The sequence below is a fragment of the Ambystoma mexicanum genome, chromosome 8 (assembly GCF_040938575.1).
Source record: "Ambystoma mexicanum isolate Mex_15411 chromosome 8, UKY_AmexF1_1, whole genome shotgun sequence".
NCBI lineage: Eukaryota > Metazoa > Chordata > Amphibia > Caudata > Ambystomatidae > Ambystoma > Ambystoma mexicanum.
In genome coordinates, this window is record NC_090929.1 from 659,310,443 (window position 1) to 659,332,982 (window position 22,540).

The 22,540-nt window shown below is 51.6% G+C and overlaps 1 long non-coding RNA gene across 2 annotated transcripts in view; it reads right to left on the reverse strand.

Moving 5' to 3' along the window:
* Nucleotides 1-22,540, reverse strand: part of LOC138472296 (uncharacterized) — a 335,114-nt gene that overhangs the window by 23,532 nt on the left and 289,042 nt on the right. The gene's annotated exons all lie outside the window — the stretch shown is intronic.

Genomic DNA, 22,540 nt, shown 5'->3' on the forward strand with positions numbered 1-22,540 from the left:
ACATATTGAAAAAACTGATAGCCGAGTATCTGAAATTGAAACAGGGTTGGAGACGCGGAGGACACTCTGGGCACCCTCCGGGCAGAGGTCTCCTCCCTGTCCAGACGGGTGCAAGACATAGCAAAGAAGAACGGGGACCTAGAATCTCGCTCCAGACGGAACAACCTCCGCATTATCGGGGTCCCTGAAGATAATATCAATGAACCAATGGAGGACTTTCTGGAGCGCACTTTTCTTACCTTACTAGATTCTCCTAAACTGTCACCTCAGTTCGCTATAGAGCGCTCACCGATCTTTAATAGCCAAGCCCAGACCGGGTGCGCCACCGCGCCCTATTATGCCCTATTATAGCCAGGGTGCTGAACTTCAGGGATAGAGATGCCCTCCTCAGGGCGGCTAGGGTCAAGGGAGATCTTTTTCTAGGTTTTTCCAGGATTCACCTATACCCCGATTTTTCAACTGCAGTGCAGCAGGAACGCAAAACCTTCCTTGCAGTTAAGAGGCTGCGAGATCTCCACGTTAAATACTCTATGCAGTACCCAGCCAAGTTGCGTGCTGAACACTCTAATTAGGTTTTCTTTTTTTACGATCCCCGAGGAGGCCTCCAAATTCATAGATGAACATTTCCCTGGCTAACACTGCTTGACTACGCTATGCGGCTTCCCTACTGTTATGACTTGATATGGTACGGTGGGGGCCTTCATACCCCTTCCTATATGTGTGGGAACTCCTTTTGATAACATATGCGTATAACACTGTTGGTATTGCGAAGTTCGATCCTCCCACCACAGCTCCTGGTGTAGGGCTAAAGTTAATACTATCAACGTTTCCTGAATAATATTGTTGCTCCAGCCCCGTGCATCATCGTCAGGCCACTTCACAGGCCCCCAGGCGTTGATGCCATTGGTTTGGTATTGGGTTCATGGTTATGGGGATGTCATTCTTCTGATTGGAGGAGGGATGTGGGTGGGGTTGGGGCGGGCTTTGGGTTAAGTTTCATGTTATACAAAAAGGTTTGCGGGCGGTGCAGGGTGCAGAATACCGCCGGACTGTGTATTGTACGGAGGAGGTCCCTTCGGCCTAACCCAGGCCTTAGCCTGTGTACCACTGCCCACTTTAACCACAATGTTAGCTCACTGTTCTCACTCCAAATGGCGATGATGAGGGGATGTTCATGAGCTGGAATGTACGTGGACAGGGTAACTACAAGAAAATGCGACAGCTACAACTGTATGCCGATCGCATGGATCGAAAATCCTTTTTCTTCAAGAAACGCACACATGTGCGGAACACTGAAAAGTTTGTTAGGGGTTGGAGGTCATTTGTAAATCCTCGCAGATGGACCCAGTGGGTAGATTTGTCCTTCATGGGGTATTACAAAATAAAGAACTGGTACTGCGGAATATCTATGGTCCCAATGTTGATGACCCTGAATTTTACCTTCATTTGGCCTCTCTCCTTGCTAGCTTTCCTATGGTGCCAATTGTATAGGGAAGGGACTTCAATGCAATATTTGACAGACCTTAACAGGTCGGGCTTGCGGTCTCGCCAACTCTCTAAAGCAGCTTATACCATACTATCTTCTCTTCCCCGGCTGGCCATTGTGGATTCTTGGCGCCTATTAAACCCTGATTCCTGGACATACTCGTTCTATTCTTTGGTCCATGACTCACTTTCTAGGATCAGTCCATGACTCACATTCTAGGATTGATAGATGGTTGGTATCGGACATACTTATTAGAAACATATCACAGCAATCAATCCTTCCCAGGACCCTCTCTGACCACTCCCCCGTGACTATATCTTTCTACTGGGGCCCTGACTATGAGAAACCTCAGGGATGGAAGATGAAACCACACTCCCTATCAGACCCATCCTTTACCTCTGAGCTAGAAACTGCCATTAAAGAGTTTTTTTAAAATCAATACGGATTCAGTACAGTCGTATTCGACCTTATGGGAGGAATTCAAGGCCTATATCAGAGGTCTCGATCTCTAAGGAGTGTGGTATTCAGAAATCTATCCGTGGGGACATCAGGAGTAGTGAATCAACCCTTGCCTCCCTCGAGGCTCAATACTCACTTCACCAGGCTCCCGAGGTTATGGCATCCTTGGGCGTGGAGCTGGATAGGTTCGGCGCACACGCAGAGCCAGAGGGGAAATTTCTTGATGGCCCGAGGAGCGCAAGAAGGTACGGGGAGGATGAGCGCCCGGGCCGCTTGTTGGCTAGATTCTTCGTCGTGAGCTCTGTGCCCCTAGCATCCCTGCTATTGAAAGAACCGATGGCACTTTGGCCATGCTCCCATTAGATATTAACTCCGAGTTCCAGGCTTTTTACGAAGCCCTTTATTCAGAAGATGAGGACACCCCTGTAAATGCCATTGACGCCTTCCTGGATGGCCTCCCTCTTTCAATCCTATCACCCAAGGCTAATGCCTCGCTGGGAGGGCCGTTCTCGGACAGGGAACTTTCCAATGCCATCCACTCCTTGCCATCTGGCAAATCCCCTGGGTCAGACGGTCTCCCAGTGGAATTTTACAAGCGCTTCAAATCGCATCCCATACCACACTTGTGGTCCCTATGGAGTGAGGCCTGTGAGGTGGGCAGCCCTCCTCCCTCCCTCCGAGAGGCTATAATAACGGTCCTCTTAAAACCTGGAAAGCCCCCCATCGAATGTGGCTCATACTGTCCATTATCGCTGATTAACTGTGATGTAAAAATGTTTGCTAAACTACTAGCCATGCGTCTGGCCTTTCTCATGCAGTATATCATTCATCCCGATCAGTCAGGTTTTATCTCGGGACGCTCCACCTCCCTGAATCGGAGACGCTTGTTTAATGTCATCAACAGGATTGCACCGAATGTCCAGGTGGTGGCTGCCTCTCTGGACATGCAAAAAGCCTTTGACTGTCTCTTGGAGATACCTTTGGTGGGTCCTTGAGAAGTGCAAATTTGGCCCTACGTTCCGCTCATGGGTTCAGCTGCTTTACTCCAATCCTGTGGCTAGAGTCCGCACAGAGGACAGATGTTCCCCCTCTGTTTTGTGTTGCTAGAGGCACTTGTCAGGGCTGCGCCTTCTCCCCCTTAATATTTGCGATAGCCATGGAACCATTTGCTGATAGGATATGCCAGTGCCATTCACACAGAGGGCTAAGAACAGCGGGCCAAGCTGATATTATCTCTCTATACGCTGACTATGCCCTTCTACATGGTCGCTCCCCTTCTTCCAACCTTACCCCGATACTGGATGATGTGGTTCTTTTCAGGCAACTGTCCGGCCTCAAATTGAATCGATCCAAATCAATCCTGTTCCCGCTGAGTGCACAGCTATCACAATCCTAAAAATGGTTGTGCTCCCCCAGCTACTGTACAAATTTATAAATCTACCTTTATGGCCAGGAGACAGTTTTTTTCGGGCATTAACTCGTATGACCAATAACTTCCTTTGGCACTCTGGGGCAGTGCAGCTAAAACTCGCCACCCTGGCCACCCCCATGGAGGGTTTGGTGCCCCAGACTTCTACAAATACTGGCTGGTGGCGTAAGCCCAATTCACCTCATATTGGTTTAATACCTCGGACCCCCTTCCTCATGTTTGTCTTGAGAGGTTGGCGGTCAGCGACCGGGATATCCTATCTCTGATCCTCTCCCCTCTCCCTCCAGCCTCAAAGTGGTTGAGCCCAGTCGCTAGCACTTCTCTCGCCCTCACAAAAATCTGGAAGCTACAGGATACACCCCATCCCTTCCATGGCGACTTACCTTTGTGGAACTTCCTCCCTGGGATTCCATATCTAGCAACAACCATAGCCCAACATTGGGCTGAGATGGGTTACGAAACCTTCTGTAACATTTTTGAGAAGGGTAACTTCACTGAGTGGCCGGACCTTCCTCTCATCCTTAAACGTAGACCCTCAGCATGGCTCCAATACATGCCCCTTCGTAAGGCCCTCAAAATGAGATACCCCGCTTTCCCTGCTATACCCCCTAATGATCCCATGGTTGCCGAGTTGTGCAACTTTGATTCTTTTAAGGGGAAGGTCTCCAGGCTGTATTCCTTATTGCAGACCAATACTACTACTCCCTTCGCTAAGTTGAAATGTAAGTGGGCAGAGGACCTGGGAGAGGACATGACCGATGAAAGCTGGAAGTGCATGTGTGCACGTATACATAATGTGTACTTCAATTCTCGCTTCAAGCTAATCTAGTTCAAGGTCCTCCATAGATACCATCTCACTCCACTCAGGTTACATCGCATGTCCAGTGACTACCCCCCCAGCTCTCCCAGATGCAAGGCGGACAATGCCTCATACTAACACATGGTCTGGTCCTGTCCTAAACTAGCGCAATACTGGAGGGAGGTATGTGCCACTGTATCTGCTATGTTGGATTATACGATCTCCGCTTATCCCCTGCTCTGTCTTTTCCACGATCTCCCCGGTCTGAGCCGAGACTCCAAAAAATTAGCCAGCCTCTGTATGTTGCTAGCTGTCCTCTGCTTACTACAATGTTGGTTGCGTCCCAATCCACCCTCGCACGGACAGTAGCTAAGGGCAGTTACCTGGGCCTCTGATACAGAAGAGGCCTGGACGAGCCAACAACCATCTCACTCCAGACCCAGAAATATGTGGTTGAAGTTTCACCTGTTCATGTCACCTTCTGATGTGGAATCGATCACCACCTTCCGGGGCTCCTCCCCTGTCGCATCCCCTGAGGATTTATCCTCCTTGGTCTCAGTTGACATGAGTTCCGCTATTGTCCTTTTTTGCAAATGCTTGTATATATTGCACTGTAATGTAATATTGTAGCCCAATGATGGGTACTGGGACTTTTTCCGTAATGTTCTCTCTTGTGTTATTGGCCCATGTTGGTCCGCTGCCTGTGACCCTTGTATTCTCAAGCTATATAAATAAACTTTTTTTAAAAAAAATGTAGAATTCTTCCTGTCTAGATGCACAATTCTTTTCCACATCATTCCCTATTTTTCCTCCAACCTTTTGCTTACATGTCTCACGCTCAGTAACCCTTCCATAATATATTTTCTGTACTCGCTTATAAATATTGCACACTTATGTAGCACTTTCTCCCGGTGTTAGTGCCACTTTTTAGATCAGTCCATCACGTTGAACCCTCATGCCGTACCATCATTCAGTTCATAAAAGGGTTCTTATAGATATTTTTTTAGGCTATTTCGATCAGGTTGTATAGTCCATCAAATGGAACTATCATTTATTTCAAACCATTACCCGCATACAGTGTTTGCAGCACTTAGCAACTCTCATGCTGCATCTTTATTATAGTCACTTAAATGAGCTATCAAATACTTGTTTTTTTATATTTGACTCAGGCTGTATTTCTTACCAAACGGAAATATCCTTTATCCCAAACCATTACACGTATTTAATGTACAAAGTACCACAGGATTCTACACACACACACGTGACTTCGTCATGTGATGCGTCTTTAGGTCCATTTTTCTAATAACGCGGAAGACGCGAGTCGCGTCCCACTATCCAACCCATGTCGGGACACTACACATCACAGGGGATTTAACCCCAGAACTTGCAGGTACGGGCAACCCTTGATTTGAGTGCCAGGAAGACTATCAGGTTGGGATAATATCCGTTCTAATCCCTAAATAGTGCCTTTGTATTTTTTCCCCCTTTATTTGCCAATCTACAGGTCTCTTCACGATACCGCACCTGGGATTGACCCAATCTACTTTATTTACATTTTATTTACACGCACAGGTAAACCCTTTTGGAATAGTAACAAAATTACATTTTATCTGCCAGAGTATACATTAGATGTCTCATACTCCGCTTTGGTTCCTTTCTACAGACTGTCATTCTGTTCTGTTCGTGATGGTCGTGCAGATTAAGATACCTCCGTCCCCAAGACCTACACGGGTAGAAAGTAAATCACTACCAGTGCAATCTTTGAGGCCACAGGTGTAGAGTGCCGTCAGTCTGGAACCAGGAACACCGGAATGACCCCCTGACCACTGCAAGGCAATGAATGATTAAATCAAAACAGTAGCAATGGACAACAATGCAAGGTGACAATAGAAACGTGTCAGAAGGCTTACCCAAAATGTGGTGGCAAGACAACCTGGGGTGAATAGCGAAAGCAGTCGCAGCAGCAATTGGTCAAGGTTCAAGCAGCACTCTGGATGGAAAAACACCTGAACCAAAACATGTAGTACAAAGGATGATCCGTGAGCAATCCAGTAAACAGTACGAGGTCAGAAGGAAAGCCAAAGTCAAGAGTTCCAGAATCCAAATAGCAGAACCAAAGGTCGTAATACCAGAAGACAACAGTTCGACTTAACTCCAGGGGAAAAACCAAAGCAATCCTTAGAACGTTCCGTGGTCAATGAATTTCAAGAAATCTGAAAAAGTCCAAACGCAGTACAGTACTCCAGCGAAGCAGCTGTGAAGCGTTCCTTCCGCGTTTCCCCGATCCTTTTGACTGCGTAGAATAGTCCCATGACGCGAGTCACAAGGGAAACGTGAGAACCGAGTCACGTGACCCGCGATGTGGACGGAAGCAGTTGCTGGCATTTGATCACGTGACATGAGGTTCTCCGTGCATCCGTGGAATAGTGCTGCCTCCGTGGAATAGCGCTGCCCAGGAGACAAACGCCATGGCAGATGCCAATGCAGGAAGGGGCGTAAGGATCCTGGGTTGCCTGTTAGGCATCTCCCCTGTCTGGTGAGTGGCTGCCGCCGAGTGCGTGCGTGGTTGCGGGGACTGCAGGGAACTCGACGGGTGACGGGCCAGGAGGAAGGGTACTAGATGTGGATCTGGGAGACGTGACAGAGCCCCCCCAAAGGCCCACGACCCCGTGGGCTCGAAGGATGATCCCGATGAAAGCGAGCAACCAACTGAGGGGCATGGACATCCCGAGAGCGAAACCAAGAACGATCCTCAGGACCATAACCCAACCAGTCCACAAGGTATTGCAAACGACCCCTACAGAAACAGGAACCCAGAATGGCACTGACCTCAAATACATCAGGGAATGACACGGACACGGGAGCAGGAGGGGCAATGATACGGGTGGGTTCCGGGCAAGGCTTGAGCAGGGAGGTGTGAAACACCGGATGGACCCGTCAGGCAGAGGGAACTGCCACAGGGTTTATGATCTTGGCAACCAGATATGGACCGACAAAACGAGGGAGCAGTTTACGACACCCAGGAATATGCAAGTGCCGGGAAGACAACCATTCCCGATCCCCCACATGGTACTCAGGAGCCACCACTCGTTTCTTGTCAGCGCCACCTTCATGGAAGCTTGGGCCTCCCGTAGATGTACGAGGGTTTGGGCGTGAACTGCGACGAGATCACGGGCACAGGCATTGGCTGTAGGTATGAAATCCGGGAGTGGAAGGGTGCGGGATGTTGGCCATACAGAGAGTAGAATGGGGAAAAACCAGTGGAAGAGTGTAGTGCATCTACACTCTTCCACTGGTAGGCGAACTCCGCAAGGTGTAGTAGATTGAGCCATGTGTCCTGATACTGGAGGGTTAAGCAGCGCAAGTACTGCTCCAAGGCCTGGTTCACCCTTACCGTCTGCCCATCGCTCTCCGGATGGTATGCGGAGGAAAACCGTGCATCAATGCCAAGTAGTCTGGTTAGGGCCTGCCAGAAACGGGACGTGAACTGCATACCACGGTCTGATACTAGGACCTGTGGTAGCCCAAACAGACAAAAGACTGATTTGAAGAACAACCGACCCAGTGTAGGAGCAGAGGGTATACCTGTACAGGGTACAAAGCGTGTCATCTTAGTATAGGAATCAACAACTACCCAAATGGTATCATAGCCCTGCATACGGGTTAAGTCAGTAATTAGGTCCATCGAGACCGTATGCCAGGGTCTTGGGGGAATAGGTAGTGGTTGGAGTAGTCCTAGTGGGCAGCCCCTGCATGACTTACATTGTGCACACACCGAGCAGGTGTTCTCATAATTCTCGACATCATGTTTCGACGGCCACCAGCACCACCGTTTCAACAGATCTACGGTGCGGCGTTGCCCCGGGTGACCATTGATGGCGGCGTCGTGAGACCAATCTAGAGCCTGGTTACGTGTGTCACTTGTGGGTAAAAAAGCTTTCCATTTATGAACGGCAACCCGTCCTGGATGATCAGGTCCCACTCTGCCAATGTGTGAGGATGTTGAGACCCAGTGGCGTATGGTGGTTAACATGGATGGAGAAGGGGTACAGGCACAAATAACATGACCCTCTTCCAACAACGTGTCCGGGAAACACGGAAGGGATTTCCCCCCCCTGGGGAGCGAGACAGAGCCTCTGCTTTCCCGTGGCCTGCCCCCGGCCTATGCTTGATCACGAAATCATAAGCAGCAAAAAACAGATGCCAGCGTACTTGTCGGCTGTTCATGCATTTTAGGGAAGCCAGGTCTTGTAAATTCTTGTGATCTGAATACACTACAGTTTCATGCTTAGCCCCTAGGAGGTGATGCCGCCAGGTCTGCATTGCGTCTTTGATAGCCAAGAGTTCCTTTTCCGTAACTGTATAGTGCGATTCAGATGAGGTGAATTTCCGTGAATGGTAAGCCACGGGGTGCAGTTGACCCGTGGTCGGACAGGGTTGAGAGAGTACCGCACCTAATGCAAATTGTCACAATCACACTTTTTAAGCAAAGGAAGAGAGATCGACACTCTTTCCCCGAACCACGGAAGCCGAATGAACTCGACCCTCCCACCGTGGTTGGCACAGACGCCGGATATATAAAACAGGTCGCCACGTGGCAGCCAATGGGGGCAAGAGGGGTTAGGGAGAGGTTGTGGATGGGATGGGGAATTTAGGAACACCGGAAAAAGGGTAAGGAACTCCTACTTCGGATGGGACAGGGGAAACACCAGGAAAGAACCCTACTCTGTCCAGCATGTAACACTGTTCACATACATAACCTGACTTCCTACCTAGTACACCTTAATACGTGTACTACCCCCTGTTGGTTCACAAGAAAACACATAAGCAAGCAACATGATGAAAACAAACATTAGGAAAACTTCCCATCATGATAAACAAGACACATGGCCCTACGGGCAGCAAAGCAACATATAACAAATGATTTCCCTCCTACACTAGTTTACTGCACCAATGAAGATTTGGTGAACTTGGTAAACGTAATGTTCATGTATCATATTGAGTCTTTTGTCAGAAAATAGTTCATTACTCAGACACCCATTAAAGATGCATATTCAATATTGCTTGATACACACTGGGTTTGCCCAGCACAACCGTAAATGAATGAACACCCTAAATGTCCCAACGCAGCAGTACATGAGCGTAGGCACTGTGTTTTCTCAGCACAACATTCCAAAAACGTTCGCCGCTACTTATCTTATGTCTGGGAGCCCCTCGGGACTTCCCAGACGAAATGCGACCCGCTGTAAATCACTCCCAACAATGTAAGCAATCACTCTGCATTTCCCCGTACTTATCTTTGGTCTGGGGAGCCCCACGGGACTTCCCAGACAATGACCGTAAAGCCGTGATCCTTATCTGCACGCTCCTGCTCCTTCCGAAATGCGGCCGTCCATAGTTCATGCAGTCCTGCTCTCCATCGCTCCTCTCCGCACACGGCCTGCCTGCCTCCACGCTGAATCAGAATAAGCCACACCTGCATGCTGCCGTTACCAGTTAACATGCTGTCCTTAATTCCAGACAGCTGGCCAAGCGCGCGCGTGTTGAACTACACACAGAGCCAGAGCATGCTGGGAATTGTGGTTTCTAGACCTTCCCAGCTTAAGAGCCATATCTAACAACTCCTCATCTTTGCCAGCCCCGAGTCCTGACACAAATGATGAAGCGTCCGCCTCTAGGACAAAAGGGAACTCAGTCAGGGTGTTGGAGAATAGGGGCAGTGGTAAACCTCTTTTTTAGGGCATCGAACGCTACCTGATGATCTGGTGTCCAATGAAAAGGGACGAGGGGACTGGTTAGAGCTGTTAACGAGGCAACAATGGAGGAGAAACTAACGATAAAACGCTGGAAGAAAATTGCGAAACCAAGAAAGGATTGCAGCTGTTTAAGGCTAACCGGGGCAGGCCAATCCGTGATGGCACGGACCTTGGATTGATTCATGGACAGACCCCCGGGTGTTATGAGGAAACCTAGGAACTCAACCTCCTTGGTGTGGAACAGGCATTTCTCGGGTTTAGCAAACAATGCATTTTTTCTAAGACGAGACAGGACTTCGCTGCCGTGGATGACATGTTCCTCCAGTGTAGGGGAGAAGACTAGAATATCATCCAGATAAATCACCACATAAACGTCTAGGATCTCACTGAACACGTCGTTTATAAAGCGCTGGAAGGTAGCGGGGGCGTTGCATAGCCCAAAAAGGCATTACTGTGTATTCAAAAAGACCCTGTCGGGTGCAGAACGCAGTTTTCCACTCATCCCCCCTGCGCATACAGATCAAATTGTAGGCCCCACGAAGGTCCAACTTGGTGTAGATGGATGCATGGGACAGTCGGTCTAATAGCGTGGAGATGAGGTGAATGGGGTAGCGGTTCTTAATGGTGATTGAATTCAGCTGCCTATAATCAACACAAGGGCGTAGATCCCCCTCCTTCTTCGGAACAAAGAATATGGGACTTGCAGCTGGGGAGGAGGAAGGTCGAATATGACCCAGCAGTAAGGCCTGTTGGATGTATTCCTTCAGGACCTGTTCCTCAGATTGGGACAGAGTAAATTAAGCTTTTTGGTATCTGGTCATTCGGAACTAAATCAAATCAATGGGACAATCATACGACCTGTGTGGTGGCAGGCCCTCTGCTGAGGCTTTGTGGAATACAGTATGGAAGTCATGATATACTGAAGGGATTCCGGTTAGAACGGCCCCAACTGTATGTGGTGTGGTGGCCGTCGGGTCACTGTCTTCCAGGGTTAAAGAAGCCACGGCTCCCAGAACGCTAGCAGGATTGGACATGGTCTCATGTTCCACTAGACAGTAGTGCTGGTAGACCTCGGACTCGAAGAACACCTGCCCAGTACCCCAGTTAATCAACGGATTGTGTTGTCTTAGCCAAGGTATGCCTTGGATGATCCCAAACTATGGGGTAGTGATGAGGTCAAAAGACAAGGTTTCCTTGTGAGTACCTTGGATTACCACTTCCAGAGGAGCGGTTTGCTGCTTGATTGGGCCAGAAGCGAGGGAAGTGCCATCCACGGCCTGCACTGGTTCAGGGCGTTCTTTGGTTATCAGTGGTAGGTTGAGGTGGTTGGCCAGCGTGATGTCTATGAAGCAACCAGTGGTCCCTGAGTCTATTACGATGTGAACTGAATGCATGCGCTCTCTGGTAGGGATCAGCACAGCCTGGACTACAACTGGCTTTATAAGACCAAAAGGTTCTTCGGAGGGGGTCAGTGGAGTGATCGCCCGTACCCCCGATTTCAAGGGCGAGCCTTCTGAAAACCCGGATTCTTGTTTCTTGGGTGACGGGGGCACTCTGACATAATGACCGTTGATAACGCAGTAAAAACAGGCATTGACGGTCCGTCTGCGTTCTCGTTCAGCATGGGTTATGGGGCTACGAATCCCACCTACTTGCATGGGTTCTGTGGTTGGGTCTGCCGAAGGGGTAGGTTGGTGACTAGAGAGGCTAGCTTCCGCCCTGCGCTCAGTTCTCCGAGCGTCCACCTGCAGAGCCAGATCTACCAGATCTGAGTAGATGGCAGGAAGAGACGGTACGACCGAGAGGGCGTCTTTCATGGCACTACACAGACCTCTATAGAACACAACAGACTTTTTGTTCTCGGGCCAAGAAGTTTCTGCAGACAGCTGAATAAAGCAGGTTATGTATTCGATGAGTGTCTGTTTGCCCCGAGTGAGATCTAACAATTCCAAGTCCCAGGATTGTGCCTTGTATCTGTTGTCGAAAACCTTGCCATCTCACTAAGAGGGCGAAATCATAAAGTGCAGGATGGTCACTCTCTAACAAAGGGTTTGCCCAAGTAGCTGCCAGACCTGACAAGTGGGATAGCAGGAAGGCGGCCTTGGTGATGGAATCAGGGAATGCCTGGGGTCGACATAAAAAGTGGAGCTTGCACTGATTCAGGAATGTACGATACTAGGGTCGCCCTGGTATCTTTCTGGGGCTGCGAGGGGAAACTGGGTTGGGAGTACCAAGGGAGTAGACAGTGTGGGCGGCTTGGAAGGAGCTGGTTTTTTTGGGGTGCAGCATCCCCGAACTCGGCATCATCGGGTAAGGGGTGGCGGGCACTCTGTACAGAGTCCAGGCGGTGGTAGATCGTGGTAGTGGCTGAGGTCATATTGGTCCTAAGGGCCGCGACTGCTTGCATTAGAGCGGTCACAGAGTCCCTGGGGGAGGTATTCACGATCTGGATGACCAGAAGGCTTCACAGTTTGTTATGTTCTTGATGGTCGTGCAGATTAAGATACCTCTGTCCAAGTACCACACGGGTAGAAAGTAAATCACTACCAGTGCAATCTTGGAGGCCACAGGTGTAGAGTGCCGTCAGTCTGGAACCAGGAACACCGGAAGGACCCCCTGACCACTGCAAGGCAATGAATGATTAAATCAAAACAGTAGACATGAACAATGCAAGGTGACAATAGAAACATGTCAGAAGGCTTACCCAAAATGTGGTGGCAAGACAATCTTGGGTGAATAGCGAAAGCAAGAGGGGCCGGTGGCAGCAGCAGATGGGCAAGGTTCAAGCAGCACTCTGGATGGAAAAACACCTGAACCAAAACATGTAGTACAAAGGATGATCCGTGAGCAATCCAGTAAACAGTCTGAGGTCAGAATCCAGAAGGAAAGCCAAAGTCAAGAGTTCCAGAATCCAAATGGCAGAACCAAAGGTCGTAATACCAGAAGACAACAGTTCGACTTAACTCCAGGGGAAAAAACCAAAGCAATCCTTAGAACGTTCCGTGGTCAATGAATTTCAAGAAATCTGAAAAAATCCAAACGCTGTACAGTAGTCCAACGAAGCAGCTGTGAAGCGTTCCTCCCGCGTTTCGTCGATCCTTGCGACTGTGTAGAATAGTCACATGACGCGAGTCACAAGGGAAACGTGAGAACCGCGTCACGTGACCCACGATGTGGACGGAAGCAGTTGCTGGTGTTTGGTCATGTGACATAAGGTTCTCTGTGCGACCGTGGAATAGCGCTGCCTCCGTGCGCACGTGGAATAGCGCTGTCCAGGAGACAAACGCCAAGGCAGATGCCAATGCAGGAAGGGCCGTAAGGATCCTGGGTTGCCTGTTAGGCATCTCCCCTGTCTGGTGAGTGGCTGCCGCCGAGTGTGTGCGTGGTTGCGGGGACTGCAGGGAACTCGACGGGTGCGGGGCCAGGAGGAAGGGTACTAGATGTGGATCTGGGAGACGTGACGTATTCGCTATAACAGCACCGTGTAGGCTGCAACATCACCGCCGACCTGGCAATTTATCCATTTGCGCATAACCATCGCCTTTCTGTAATTCGACTCCAGCAATATTACGGTAATATTCTATTCATTGGACTCACTTTCTCTCATCTTGGGAGAAATGGTACCCAATCAGTTTGAGACCACTGCATGAGGCTACCAGGGTGAATAGGGGATGGACAGTCAGAACTTGGACACTGCACCCTGTTTCCTTTTACTTTATCACTTACATCAAATCTGTATGCCATACAGTTGGCATATTGCACTTGGGTAATAATTCTCTCCAGTGTGTGGCACTAGTGCTCAAACGAAAACTCACTGACCAGTGGCAAATGCCATGTAATATTTTTGTCCGAAGAGCTTTACCAGGATGCATACCTTATTGTTTGTTCTGTATTTTTTGTTCCTTTTCCATGTATGAAACATTGGGTGCCACAATACTGGACCTTGGCTGTTGAATGTCCCATTTGCAATGGTAACATTTTATTTTGATTACATGGAACCATACTATGTGTGTTTAATGTTTACCTTCCATATGCAACTGTTTTTCTGATGGGTTCCTGGCCCCACTCCTTTTGCAACTACACTTTGGGAAAATAATATTTTCTTTTGATTTCTCTCTTTGGTTTTGAATTTACCATGTGTTTGCCACACTATGTGATTTTTGTACTATATCATTTACAATTTTGCCTTGAAAAGGACCCGTTGTTCAGGCTCGAAACACGTGTTGGCAGTTCTGTTTCAAATTTCTTCATAAAAACATTTGCATAGAGCACCGAGGCTGATGACTATTGTTCAGCTTGATTTGTAATATTGTTCCTTAGTACAGGCATTGATTTGATATATTTGTATCTGCTTTAGCTTATGTTTGGGCTGAACAGCGAAACAGAGGTGACACTCTTGTTGCCAGTTCATCTGTAGGTCTGCTGCAAAGTTGGCCACATGTCAAGCCAACGTTGATCTACTTTTCAGGCTTCAGAGGTTGGCAAAATACATACTATTGGGAGGGTTCATAACTGTATTAAAGAATTTACAGTAGCGCAGGGAAAGCAGCACACTCACAGCATTCTACACTCTGGACACTTGTTACCTCATACATGCAAACAAACCTCCTGAACAGCATGCCAGGGAGTTGGGAAAGAGAGACATTACAATTGTGGCACAATGAAATCAAGGGCCACTAGATGTGCTATGGTCAAATATTTCTACACTGTACACAAGGTTTTGGGCACGTGCATTTTGTCAAGTGACCGAGCACACCGAGTTAGAATGTCTTGCGATGATCACGACACAAACAGCAGAAAAAAACATGCTATAACTGCAACTTGCGAAAAGCAAAATACATATACAGGGTAATTCATGGAAATTCGCACAAAAGTGTCGCACGCGGCTGGCGCACAGCGTGCCCGTGCGAATGTCTGCGCCAGCCGCGTGCGAGAAAATCAATTTCCGCGCACAGCGTATTCATGGATTCGCGCCTCCAAAAGCAGACGTGGCGCAGAGTGGCACAGCGACCCTGCAGCAGAGCCAGTTACGCCCCCAAGAACGCCCTCGCGCAAGGAAAAGCCATCAAGATCGCAAAACCATCGCAAAGGGCTGCGCCAACCCTGTACCAGTTTACCGGACTGGCAAACAGCAAACGCAAAGCGGGGAACGTGTATTACGGGTTTCGGGAACACGTGTGCGCGAGAAGTTTCACACCCGATCTGGCCTGGGGGAGCGTGTGCGTGTATTTCAGAGGTGCGTGAGAAGTTTCACATGCGAACGGGCTGGGTGCGTGTATTACAGGGGTGCGCGAGAAGTACCACACGCGATTGGCCTGGGCACGTGTATTTCAGAGGTGCGCGAGAAGTTTCACACGCGATCGGGCCTGGGGGAGCGTGTGCGTGTATTTCAGGGGTGCGCGAGAAGTTCCACACGCGATCGGGCCTGGGGGAGCGTGTGCGTGTATTTCAGAGGTGCGCGCGAAGTTTCACACGCGATCGGGCCTGGGGGAGCGTGTGCGTGTATTTCTGGGGTGCGCGAGAAGTTCCACACGCGATCGTGCCTGGGGGAGCATGTGCGTGTATTTCAGAGGTGCGCGCGAAGTTTCACACGCGGTCGGGCCTGGGGGAGTGTGTGCGTGTGTTTCAGAGGTGCGCGAGAAGTTCCACACGCGATCGGGCCTGGGGGAGCGTGTGCGTGTATTTCAGATGTGCGCGAAAAGTTTCACACGCGATCGGGCCTGGGGGAGTGTGTGCGTGTATTTCAGGGGTGCGCGAGAAGTTCCACACGTGATCGGGCCAGGGGGAGCGTGTGCGCGTACTTCAGAGGTGCGCGAGAAGTTCCACACGCGATTGGCCTGGGCGCGTGTATTCCAGAGGTGCGCGAGAAATTTCACACGCGATTGGCCTGGGCGCGTGTATTCCAGAGGTGCGTGAGAAGTTTCACACGCGATTGGCCTGTGCGCGTGTATTTCAGAGGTGCGCGAGAAGTTTCACACGCGATCGGGCCTGGGGGAGCGTGTGCGTGTATTTCAGAGGTGCGCGAGAAGTTCCACACGCGATCGGGCCAGGGGGAGCGTGTGCGCGTACTTCAGAGGTGCGCGAGAAGTTCCACACGCGATTGGCCTGGGCGCGTGTATTCCAGAGGTGCGTGAGAAGTTTCACACGCGATTGGCCTGTGCGCGTGTATTTCAGAGGTGCGCGAGAAGTTTCACACGCGATCGGGCCTGGGGGAGCGTGTGCGTGTATTTCAGGGGTGCGCGAGAATTATCAAATGCGATTTCAGCAGGGTACGTGTATTTCAGGGGTGCGCAAGAATTTTCACACGCGATTTCAGCAGGGTACGTGTATTTCAGGGGTGCCGGGGAGTCCTACATGTGATTTGGCAGTGTGGGTCCTCCCAGGTGTTCCCTGTACACCCCTCCACGGCCCCTGCAGGCAGCCCACACCACAGGGGACTACCCTGTATCCCTGGTCATGTCCCGCAGGCAGCCCACCCAACATGGGCATGCCCCCCAGCAAAGGCACATGTCTCCTTGCACCACTGATCACCAACTCATGTCCCCTTGCACCCCCACCCCCAGCATTGCGGGGCACCTGCCAGCAGGCCCCCACTCATGTCCCACTCATGTCCCCCTGCACCCCCACCCCCCAGCATTGTGGGGCACCTGCCAGCAGGCCCCCACTCATGTCCCACTCATGTCCCCCTGCACCCCCACCCCCCAGCATTGAGGGGCACCTGCCAGCAGGCCCCCACTCACGTACTACTCATGTCCCCCTGCACCCCCACCCCCCAGCATTGCGGGGCACCTGCCAGCAGGCCCCCACTCATGTCCCACTCATGTCCCCCTGCACCCCCACCCCCCAGCATTGCGGGGCACCTGCCAGCAGGGCCCCACTCATGTCCCACTCATGTCCCCCTGCACCCCAACCCCCCAGCATTGCAGGGCACCTGCCAGCAGGCCCCAACTCATGTTCCCCAGCCAACATGTCATCACAATCTAGATCCCTGGTCCCTATGGTCAGCCTCCAAATGCAGAACACCCACCTGAGTATTGCATCCACCCACTTAGAAATGGCAATAACATGATAGAACACCAATTGCAAGTTTGGAAACGAACACATGTCCCTCACATACACCCAATGGGTGTCAGTGAATCTCAAAACCCATATCATGATACGCATGAAACCAATGAGATGATACTACACATTGAAGTTTGTTCAAGAAATATGTATTAAAGGAAACATAAATCGAATCAAAAATAAACAAACAGAAATGGGAATGTAAAAAAATAAAAAGAAGCATGTCCGTGAAAAAATGCAAAACCAAAAATCATAATCCAAAGGAATGGTGTCCAAAGTCACAGTCCACAAAAGAAAATCCTATGGAAAATAATAATCGAAAGCCATTGCTCCATGGGTAAATTGTAAAATAAAAAGAAAATCCAACAGAGGAACAAGCCAGGGTCCATGATCCCAACAAAAGAAATGAAATCAATCTAACACTACCAAATAAAAAAATATATATATACAAAAATGTGGCCCATTGTCCAAAAGGTCCAAAATAAATAAAAAAGCAAAGGAAACCTAACACTAATTACATAACTATTTACAAGGGCAGCGGGCTAGTCCGGCGGTTCACTGGTTGTTGTCATGGGCCAGGGCATCATCGAACTCCTGTTCAATGGCTTGGAGACAGGCATGTTCCCTGGCCCCGAGGTCCCGCAGGGATAATGCAGTGTCCAGCTCCAACTCCCTGAGAAGACCCTCGAGGCACTCAGCCCACCTCAGCGCCCTTCGCGTGGAGTTTTCCGCCCTGACCATTGTGAGTCGTTCCTCCTCTGCCCGCTGCCGCTCCGCACCTATCTGCTGGCCCAACCGCTCCCACACGGAAGCCACTCCCATTCCAGGGTTCTCCTGCCCTCCGGCCGATGCCTGCACCCCTGATGTTGATGGCCCCGAGCCATGATGCCTCCCACGTCGAGCCTGCCGCTGCCGCCGACGCAACTGCCTGTGCCAGCACAACGGCATCCAGTCTGATGGAATCCACCGACGCCGTCGTGCCCGTGCCCTGCCCGATGATGCCGTCACATCCTCCATCTGCTGGGGTCCAGTTGCTGGTGTGTCCACCCCTGCTGGACCTCCGACTCCCGACTGTGGCAGGGATGGGATCCCCACTGAGGTGGCTGCATTGGTCGGGGCAGGTCCACAGGGGGCCCTGGTGGCATCTGGGCCGGAAGACGGCATGGAGTACGACTGGCACATAGCCTACACAGAGGAGGAGAGGGTCGCCAGAGTGCCCGATACATGTACGAGACCCCCGACCATGACCGCTCCCAACTGGGCCACGTTGCTCTTCGTGATGACGTGCGTGCTCCCCCCGGGAAGCAGGGACCTCATCAGGAATGACAGCCGTGCGCAACGCGACACCAATCAGGACCTTCTCCATACGGCCAGAGGTCCCCTCGTCCGCAGGTGGAGGGGAGTCAGATGACATGGACATCCCCCTACCTGCGGACGGGCCTGGGATGGGGCATCCCTGCTGGTGCGTGGTGGTGCAGTCACAGTGTCAGGGACAGTGACATGCACAGGCACCTCCACAGCGACCTGTGCTGCCTCCTGCCCCTGCCCCTGGACTGCACCACTTGCACCAGCAGGGATGCCCCCACCAGGCCCCATGTGCGGCTCAGTAGCGGCCTCCTCCTCTGTGGAAACCACCAACCTGGATGGCTCCACACCGTCTTCCGCCGTTGCAAGCCCCTGTGGGGGCTCACCCACCCCTTCCGCTGCAGCCGTGGGGGCATCCCCGGCGCTTAGCTCCACAGTGCCGTCTCCGCCCTCTTCTTCACTTTGCGCTGTGTAGAGGGAGACATAGAACACAAGCATCAGGGTACAGTACAATGGTCCCCTAGACAGGAAGCAACAGCAGATGAGCGGCACTGTCAAAGATCACTTCCATCATGTCCCTCCACAACACATGGGTCAATGCAGGCAAAACACATGCAGTAACAGGCATGGCGCATGCTATGGACATAAGCAAACATGTCCAAGGGACTCTTGAAGCATACAATGTTGTTTTTGGACTCACATGCATCATGGGTCATGCCTATCACATGCACACACTTCAACGTACTTTCATCCATCTGGACTCGTACACCCCAGACACAGTGGATGCAAGGATAACTAGGCTGCATCAGTGATTCTGAACATTGTCACAGACATGTGTCATGCATCCATGGCATTCACAAGTCACAGACACGCAGGTCAGAAACACAGACATGGACACCATACATGTACATAGCATCAGCACCCATCCCTCACCCCCACCCATGTCCAGGAACAGAGACTGGCATGCTCTCATGTGTCCATTCCGCATAGGGCTCCCCATGTTGCATTTAAACACATACACCAACCGTGTGCTTCACACATTACTGGTCTCACATGCATGACCATGATGTCCCTGCACACACACACGTGCACATGGCCTATGTCACGCATACAGGCAAGTATCAGACAACCAGCACACTGCAACATGCCCTGTCTCACACAGCAATGCTTGGCCACTTACCGCTCGACTCCAGACGGGTCTGCCTCCCAAGGATCTGGGCATGGAGCGCTGGGCGTACGCGTTCCAGGACCCTCAGCTGGATGGTACTCATGCTGCCCCGGCTCACCTCCACGATGCGCCGGGCCTTTATGAGGGTCCTGGACCTGAAGTCCTCCCAGCGCTTCTTGACTTGCTTGATGTTGCGGGTTGCCACCCCCTCCGCGTTGATGGCAACCACAAAGTCGTCCCAGATCCTGTCCCGTCCTTCCTTGTCGGCGCGTGATGATCCGAAGAGGGCATCATAATGCTCCAGGACAAGCTCCACCAGGACACCAACTTCCTTCTGACTGAAGCTGGTGGCCCTCTGCCCCTCTGGCTGGGGGTCGCCAGTGGTCTCGGATGGTGTTTGCCCCGACATGACGACCCCCGAGGCAGGCGTGGGTGGGCAACTGGGACCTGGGGCTGGGCTGTGGAGCGATGGTATCCCAGTCGGGAGTGTTCTGTTCCAGCAGGGGTGGACACAGCAACTGGACCCCTGCAGATGGCTGATGTGCAGGCACCAAATGGCAGGGCACAGTGGCAGCAGGCAGGCAGCAGCAGATGGCTCGTGGGAGGCTGCTCGGGGCTCTGGGGGGCAGTAATTCGGCCTTTTGGGCAGGAGCGTGGTCTTCAGTGTGCTTACGCGTGGCCAGCTTGATACGGAGTGATTTGGCACGTGAAAATTCTGCACGTCAGCGTGTAAATTGAGGAAAGGCCCTTAGCGCGTAAGCGCGTCAGCATGCATACGTGATTCCATTGGACCAAAGGCCCTTAGCGCGTATGCGCGTCTGTGACGTATCGCGCACCGGCGTTGCTTTTCGTGGGGTGCGGAGCGTTTGTTTTGCAGGCGTTGGGGTTCACACGCTATTACTTCACAGCGGGTGGGTGTTGGCTACGCGTTCTTCTACACGCAAGGCAGACGGTGAGTGGTACCCTGCTCCTCCAGGCCCGATCGCGTGTAAAAACACCCGTGAGCCCCTGAAATACACGTACCCCGCTCCCCCAGGCCCGATCGCTTGTAAAAACACCCAGGAGCCCCTGAAATACACGTACCCCGCTCCCCCAGGCCCGATCGCGTGTAAAAACACCCGCGAGCCCCTGAACTACACGTACCCTGCTCCCCCAGGCCCGATCGCGTGTAAAAACACCCGTGAGCCCCTGAAATACACGTACCCCACTCTCCCAGGCCCGATCGCGTGTAAAAACACCTGCGAGCCCCTGAAATACATGCACACGCTCCCCCAAGCCCGATCGCGTGTGGCACTTCTTGCGCGTGTAGAACTTTGGCGCACATTTTTTGCCTGCGCAGTGACGCTACCGCCTGCTTTCGTGTGGCAGACATGTATGGGCCTGTGCGCGTCTTTGGCCGTGCGCTGTTTTTCCCTATTCCATTCCATGAATACGTGTTGTAGGCGAGCGTGTGGGCGTTCCACGCACTTGCCTCCTGTACTTCCCCCGTGACGCCCACATTTTCACGAGTTGTTCCCCATTCTGCGTGTAACGCCCCGTGTTAAGCCTACTTTTGTTATGTGCGCCGCGCTATGTGTGAATTCGCTGTGGCCTTATCGCACGGCGTTTGATGACCTGTGCGCCAGCGTGCGCCGTGCACTTTTTCAGCGCACATCCCACATTTTGCGCGTGCACGGACTTCCATGAATAGATGTGCGCTGTTTTCTGTGCGATAATCGCACTTACACTGCGATTTTCGCTTTCATTGCAAATCGCACGTTTTCGCACGCTCGCGCCGAAATTTTCGGCGCACATTCATTCCATGAATTGGCCTCATAGTTTGTCTGCATTGTGAATTTTAGTGTTTAAGAACAGACTTAGAGGCCGATTCATGGAATTAATGTGCGCCGAAAATTTCGGCGCAAGCGTGCGAAAATGTGCGATTCGCAATGAAAGCGAAAATCGCAGTGTAAGTGCGATTATCGCACAGAAAACAGCGCACATCTATTCGTGGAAGTCCGTGCAGGCGCAAAATGTGGGATGTGCGCTGAAAAAGTGCGGGGCGCACGCTGGCGCACAGGTCATCAAACGCCGTGCGATAAGGCCACAGCGAATTCGCACATAGCGCGGCGCACATAACAAAAGTAGGCGTAACACGGGGCGTTACACGCAGAATGGGGAACAACTCGTGAAAATGTGGGCGTCACGGGGGAAGTACAGGAGGCAAGTGCGCGGAACGCCCACACGCTCGCCTACAACACGTATTCATGGAATGGAATAGGGAAAAACAGCGCACGGCCAAAGACGCGCACAGGCCCATACATGTCTGCCACACGAAAGCAGGCGGTAACGTCCCTGCGCAGGCAAAAAATGTGCGCCAAAGTTCTATACGCGCGAGAAGTTCCACGCGCGATCGGGCCTGGGGGAGCGTGTGCGTGTATTTCAGGGGCTCGCGGGTGTGTTTACACGCGATCGGGCCTGGGGGAGCCGGGTACGTGTATTTCAGAGGCTTGCGGGTGTTTTTACACGCGATCGGGCCTGGGGGAGCAGGGTACGTGTATTTCAGGGGCTCGCAGGTGTTTTTACACGCGATCGGGCCTGGGGGGAGCGGGGTACGTGTATTTCAGGGGCTCGCGGGTGTTTTTACACGGGATCGGGCCTGGGGGAGCAGGGTACCACTCACCGTCTGCCTTGCGTGTAGAAGAACGCGTAGCCAACACCCACCCGCTGTGAAGTAATAGCGTGTGAACCCCAACGCCTGTAAAACACACGCACCGCACCCCACGAAAAGCAACGCCCGTGGCCGATACGTCACAGACACGCATACGCGCTAAGGGCCTTTGGTCCAATGGAATCGCGTATGCGTGCTGACGCGCTAAGGGCCTTTCCTCGATTTACACGCTGACGTGCAGAATTTTCACGTGCCAAATCACTCCGTATCAAGCTGGCCACGCGTAAGCACACGGAAGACCACGCTCCTGCCCAAAAGGCTGAATTGCTGCCCCCCAGAGCCCCGAGCAGCCTCCCACGAGCCATCTGCTGCTGCCTGCCTGCCTGCTGCCACCTTGCCCTGCCATTTGGTGCCTGCACATCAGCC